This window comes from Heterodontus francisci, chromosome 46, assembly GCF_036365525.1.
Source record: "Heterodontus francisci isolate sHetFra1 chromosome 46, sHetFra1.hap1, whole genome shotgun sequence".
NCBI classification, from domain to species: Eukaryota; Metazoa; Chordata; class Chondrichthyes; order Heterodontiformes; family Heterodontidae; genus Heterodontus; species Heterodontus francisci.
The window spans coordinates 12,336,592-12,343,572 of record NC_090416.1 but is presented as its reverse complement, the minus strand read 5'-3'; the positions used below and the strand labels follow the sequence as shown (position 1 = coordinate 12,343,572).

Genomic DNA, 6,981 nt, shown 5'->3' with positions numbered 1-6,981 from the left:
TCTCTCCCCCCACCCCCAGTGATCCTTCCTCCCTTCACCCTCCCTTCCTCGAGGCACTGGGTCATAGACTCTCTCTCTCTCTCTCTGCACCCTTAAATTGCGGGTGCTTCGATTCACGCTCCGCTCGAGGCGATGGGGTGGGCGTAGGGCAGGATCCCCAGAATAGTCACTCGCCACCTTCTCGAGGGGCAATTAGGGACGGGCAATAAAGGCCAGCCTTGGCAGCGATGCCCACGCCTCGTGAACACACGGGGAAAACGCACGCAGCTGGAATGCGTGGATCAGGATCGGGCTGGGGTGGGGAGTGACTCAGTCAAATAGCCAGCCCCCCAAGCACGTCGCAAGATTCGTACATTATTTCTTTGGGGGGGGGGGTGTGTGAGGGGTGGGGGGAGGGTCAGAGTAAAGGCTGGGAGCACCTCCTCCTCCACCCCCACCACATTAAGCCATGGGCTATTCAACCACAGTGGGGGCGGGGAGAACGAAACTCAGGAAACTCAACCCAATCCGTCCAGGTGGCCCAACTGCACTCCTCCTCCCCTGTACAGCCGCGCGCACACAATGAAAGGGGAAAGTTATATTTAGGTTTGATCAGATCTTTGAGTATCACATGACAGGTTGGCACACTCCCTCAACAGCAAGCAGTCACACTGAGCCAAGAGAAAACTCCTCTGGAATAATCACCTCCCCTTCTTTCTGTCTTGCGCCGGTGGCACCTTTTGACTTGCCCCTTCTCTCCACCCGCAACCACCTCCCCCCTCACCTCACAGGAACAGGAGGCCATTCAGCCCCTCCAACCTGTTCCCCCATTCAATCAGATCATGGCTAATCTGTTTCTTAACTCCATCTCCCCGCCTTAATCACCTGACAAAAATCTATCAATCTCAGTTTGGAAATTTCCCCCCGGCCTTGTCAGCTTTTCGGGGGGAGAGAGTTCCAGATTTCCCACTCCCCTTTGTGTGAAGAAGTGCTTCCTGACATCACCCCTGAACGGCCTGTCTCCAATTTTAAGGTTCTGCTCCCCCTTGTTCTGGACTCCCTTTCCCCCCACCAGAGGGAATAGTTTCTCTCTATCGACCCGATCGAATCCTTTAATCATCTTGAACCCCCTCGATTAGATCACCCCCTTAATCTTCTCCACTGGAGGGAATACAAGCCCAGTCTGTGCGACCTGTCCTTGTAGGTAACTCAAAGGGTTAAATTACCCCTTTCTCGCACACCCCAAAACCACCTGCTGTAGCTCGCCCAAGTGGCCAATCTCCCCATTAGGCTGTTACCGCGCCCGTCATTCAACCTCGGGAGGCATCGCGGCTGAGGCTGGATTCTTTGCATTGCACTTACAGCAGGTGGACCTGCCTGGACTGGAAACCCCGGCTGATAGACTCCCACCCACCAACACCCCCCCACCCCCCACTCCCGATGTAAGGGAGATTGGCTAGCTCCGTGTTGGAACCTGTATGGCTTAACTGGGCTATACAGATAGCCAGCAATCCATCGGTCTGTGTCGGGGGCTGGGTGGGAGGAGGTGTCAGGCAAAGTGAAAATCAGTCAGGATCCCCCGGGCCTGCTCACTAAATCGTGGAGGAGTGCGCGTCTGCACACACCAGCGGAGAACGGAATCGGGGCTCAGCCACGATGCCCCCCACAGTCGAATGGCCGGCGGCGCCCAGCCTCAAGCTAATGATCAATCACGAGCCCCCGCCGCTCCCAATCTTAATGAGAGCCCCAAGCAGCAGCACGGGGCTGCAGTCTGAACATGCAAGAAGAGGGGCAACAGTAGAGATGGGGTGGGTTGTGGAGGGGGAGGGGCGGGGTGAGGAGAAGGAAGTGGCCTGGCACTTCTGCTACTTGTGGAGCATCAGGGCCTCTGCGTAGGCGACATCCACTGCAGCTCCCTTTCCAGGCATGGAAATATTTACAAGGGGGAAAGCAGTTTCCTGGGGAAGCTATTCTCAGTAGCACAGCGCAGCTCAGAATGGGTTCCCCAGGGAAATGTAAGTTTTCTTTTTAACTGACTTGCATCGTTTGATCTGCAAAAGTATTCTTCAAACAGAATAATACCTGGAATTCCTTCCATTAAACAAATAGACAGGGCAACCCATGCTAACTGGCCTACATTGGCTTCCGGTCCAGCAACACCTCGATTTTAAACTCCTAAGCACAGAGGGAGGCCGTTCGGCCCGTCACGTCTGTGTTGGCTCTCCGAAAGAGCAATTTACTTGGTGCCACTCCCAAGCCTTCTCCCCGTAGCCCTGCGCATTCTAGCCTCTTCAGATAACAATCCCTCTTGAAAGCCTCGAATGAATTCGCCTCCATCGCTTCCTCAGGCAGTGATCTCCAGAGGGTGCGAGGGAGGAGATCAGACAGGATGGAGAGGGGGGTGGCTGGGGGGGGGAGAAAGTGTGGACACACAGCTGTGCCCCAGCAAACATACAGCACAGAAGGAGGCCATTCAGCCCATGGTGCCTGTGTCAGCTCGTTGGAGAAAACCTCGTGAATCAATGCTACGAATGACTTATATACACTAACCTCTACAATATACTCTCCCATCCAAAGCTGGTGGGTAAAACGGAAAACATCGATGGGGAAAGGACAGACATCGCTAAATATTTACTGGGCAGGAATTACAAATCGTCCGGCATTTACTATTAAAGCAGCTAACCAACAGGGCCAGAGGACAGTCATGTCTTACATCAGATCACGAGTCACTGGGTTATACATTGCACTATTCCCTTGGACCGGTAGCATACACACACGAGGAATAGTCTCACTGCTAGCACCAACCCCTGCCCTACAGCTCCCCACCCCCCCAATGACAGGACAAGGGATGATTAGCCAGTGACTTCACAAAACAAGGGGGCACAGTCCAGAGGGGAAGGCTGGGTAAGCAAGGGGGGAAGGGGGGGGGGGGAAGAGGGGGGGAGAAAAGAGGTGGGGAGTTCTCCCCAGTGTCCTGGGGCCCAATATTTATCCTTTGACTGGACAAAACAAGCACCCCCACCCCCCCCAACCACCACCACCACCACCACCACACAAGATGATCCGGTCATTAATCTTGCCGTTTGTGGGATCTTGCTGTGCGCGACACTGGCCACCCTGTTTCCAACAGCGACCACGCTTCAAAAAAAAAAGAGGGAATTCATCAGGGGACATCCCCAGATCGCTAAAGGCGCTGCCTCCCCCACTCCGCCCTCGGGTATGGGGTCCCGCGGGCGCCGTGCCCGCTCTTTGCGGGCTATTCGACCACAGGAGGCGGCGCCAGGGCGCCGAAACCCTGTGCCTCAGCCTTGACAGACACCTGTGCCAGACATGGAATTTGGCAAATTAGGGAGCATGAGGAGCCTTAAAATAGAAGGCGCCTTTCAACTGAAGGCACTAGCTTTGCGGGCGGGGGCCAATATCAGCAGCACCCATCCAAACCCCCCCCCCATTTCAATCTGCAAACAGATCAGTAGAGTCACCCTCCCCTCCCCCGGCCAGGATGAATATAACCCACCAGTCAGTCAGCATTTTACAGTGCACAAGATTCTGACGCGGCAGATTCTCAATTCAGGAAGTCAAGTAAAATAGTGCTTTTCAAACAGAGGAGAAGAAAAAATGAATTCAAACATTTAAAAAAAGGACCTTTTTTTTTGAGAGCAGTGGGGGAAATAGAGAGGAGGAAACTGACAGCTAATTGAATCCACAAATTAAATAAGTTCAGATGTCTTTTTTTTAAATTATAGTCAGCCTTACACACAAACATGGCAAACTATAGCTTAAAAGAGTTTACTATATATATATATTTTAAAGTAAAGAGATTTGGGGGGAGGGGGGGCATCCAAGATTAATGCTTAGAAGGATTGGTAGCAGGTAACAAAATGACCTTGTCTTTTTATAAAAGATACACACACACGTTTTAAAAAGGAATGATAGGATACAGTCAAATGGATACAGTTGGGGAAGGGGGAATGTATCCAGTCGGGAGTTAAAAGTCTGCATGTATTCGAATGTGAAATGGATCACAATGTCTCCAAAGCCAGTGTATTTCCTGGTCAGTTTCACCCACCCACCCAGTGACCAAAACTCTGCACCTCCCGCAGGTCTCCTGTCTCTCTGCTGGGTTAGGCCCTTTATGTCTTTACAACAACAACAACAACAAAAAAGGACAGAGATAGACAATTACTGGGAGGGAGGGAGGGAGAGAGAGGGGGGAAAAAAAGGGGCAAAAAAAGCAGGGAAGTCACTTACCTTTGTTGACCTTGGGTGGGGAAAGGAGTAGAGAAATCCCAGTCCCAAGTGTCCTCTTTTAGCAGAAACACACACACAAAAAAAAAACCCTAGGCAGAGAGAGAGAGAAAGGAGCAAAAGAGAGAGAGGGAGGTTTGGTGGGTGTAAGGAAATGATACTGACAAGGGGAGAAGCAGAGAAAATGACACTGGGCTCTTGGGGAAGCCCTGATCCGCCGGTGCTTTTCAAAGCAGCGCCTTCCCTCCGCCGTTTTTACGTCCGGGGTTCCACTCTGGCCTCCTCCTTTAGACCGAATAAAACTCTCTCTCTCTCTCTTGAAAAAAAATAAACTGACGCGATGGAACCAGAGAGGGCCAGTGTTAAGCCAGCGCCCTCTCTAGACACTGCTTGAGGTTGCAATTGTAGAGAGGGTGGGAGGTTGGTGAGACACATTGGGTGCTTCCTTCCTCACTCAATGGAGGTGGTGGGGTGTGGGGGGGGGTGGCACAGCCATTCGGCCCACCCTATCCATGCCAGCTGACAGACAGCCTCGTCCCACCACCCGGCACTTGTGGCACACATGCGTGCCGCCACTTCCAAGTGCCCGTCCCAGTGGCTTTTCGAAGGCGACGGGGGGGGGGGGCGGTTTTCTGCCTCGACCACCCTTTCCGGCGGGGAGTTCCCCTCCCCCGCCGCCAGCCTCTGGGTGTAACAACGTCTCCCCAGTTCTCCTCCGGATCTCGCCAGCCTCCGCTCCAGAGCCTCGCGGCACGCGACCCGTCCCGGTGGCGGGGGGGGGGGGGGGGGTGGCTCCCAGCGACGGGGCCGAGGCAGCCCGGGAGAAAGAATCCTGAGGTACTGAAGGGTGCTATCGAAACGCAAGTCTCCCTCTGTCTCTCTCACCACCCCCCCCGCCCCCCGTACAAGTCTTTCTGTCGTTTGTTCAGTAGGTGCAGACAGCAGGGGGATGCGAAGGCTCCCTCGGCACTTGGAGTGAACGCCTGTGTGTGACTGAGGTCTGAGCATTCCGGAGGTGGCTTAGCAACATGACCTACTTGCAGAATGTCGATTGTTCCTCACGGCACTGACACCAGCGTCCAGCATTCTTGTGCCAACGGCTTATCAGTAACAGGCATTTCAGAGCCAGCCAGGCTCATTCGTCGGGAATTACACATAAAGATCCCATTGTACGTGGAAATTTGCCATGGAAACAATATTGGCTCTCCCACGACTAACTCTCCGCCTTCCCTCCGACTCGATCAGCTGCTGGGACCCTTATCCGTGCCCCTCTCACCTCCAGTCCCCGACTGTTCCAGCACTCTCCTGGCCAGGCCTCCCATCTTCCGCCCTCCATCAACATCAGCTCAACCTAAAACTCTTCTTCCCCCCCGGGAACAGCACCCGACCAAATCCCACTCAGCCATCACCCCACTGTGCTCGCCGATCCACATTGGCTCCCGGACCAGGAACTCCTCGATTTTAAAATTGTCATCCTTGTTTACAAGTCCCTCCATGGCCCCTCGCACCTCCCCCACCCCCCCCCCCCCTGCGACTTCCCTATCTCTGTCACCTCCTCCAGCCCCTCCGAGATCTCTGCCCTCCTCCAATTCCGCCCTCTCGCCCATCCCCCGATTCCCATCGCTCCACCATTGGCGGCCGTGCCTTCAGCTGCCTGGGAGACCTGGAATTCCCTCCCTAAACCTCTCCGCCGTTCTCTCTCTCCTCCTTTAAGAAGCTCCTTAAAACTGACCTCTTTGACCGAGCTTTTAGTCACCTGTCCCTAATATTTCATGTGGCTCAGCGTCAAATTTTGCCTGATTAATGCTCCTGTGAAGCACCTTGGGGATGTTTTACTGTGCGAAAGGCGCTATCTAAATGCAGTTGTTGCTGCTGAGGTAGAGATCGGCAGGATCTCTTGCCATTCTTCATTCATCTGCCTAGATGGCAAGTACTAGTAAATTATTCAGCTATGGAGGGCATCATATCCAAGCCCAGTCCTACATACTTTCAGCAGGGGTCAGCAGAATTACACAGCACAGGAGGCCATTCGGCCCATCGTCCCTGTGCTGGCTCTCAGAGAGCTATCCAATGAATCCCACTCCTCCTCCCCCCCCCCCGCTCTTTCCCCCATATCCCTGCAAATTTTTCCCCTTCGAGTATTTATCCAATTCCCCTTTTCGAAAGTTACTATTGAATCTGCTTCCACCGCCCTTTCAGGCAGCGCGTTCCAGATCACAACAACTCACTGCGTTAAAAAAATTCTCCTCTTCACCCCCCCCTCTGGTTCGTTTACCAATTATCTTCAATCTGTGTCCCTCTGGTTACCGACCCTCCTGCCACTGGAAACAGTTTCTCCTTATTTACTCCATCGAAACCCTTCCTGATTTTGAATGCCCCAATTAAATCTCCCCCTTAACCTTCTCTGCTCTAAGGAGAACAGTCCCAGCTTCTCCACGTAATTGAAGTCCCTCATCCCTGGGACTAATCTGGTAACTTACCTCCACATCCTGCCTAAAGTGCCCAGAATTAAACAAAAAGCACCAGCTGGGGACCAAGGAGCGTTTTATAAAGAATTCATACACAACCTCCTTGCTTTTGTTTGTAACGCCAGAAACTTTCTATAAACTGCCTTCTCAACTTGTCCTGCCACCTTCAAAGATGTGAGTGCGTCAACTCTCGGGGCTTTCGGTTCCTGCAGCCCTTTGAAAATTGGACCCAATTTTCTTGCTCATGGTTGCGAGCATCATCCGGGAGAAAAACCACAGAGGCAAT

The 6,981-nt window shown here is 53.1% G+C and overlaps 1 protein-coding gene across 1 annotated transcript in view; it reads right to left on the bottom strand.

Moving 5' to 3' along the window:
- The window catches only part of LOC137356938 (AN1-type zinc finger protein 6-like), an 11,794-nt gene extending 7,194 nt beyond the window's left edge, over positions 1 to 4,600 (bottom strand). Inside the window, 1 exon segment of the mRNA XM_068022810.1 lies at positions 4,393 to 4,600. The gene's annotated coding sequence lies outside the window, so the exon portion shown is untranslated.
- Between the last annotated feature and the right edge of the window lie 2,381 nt (positions 4,601 to 6,981).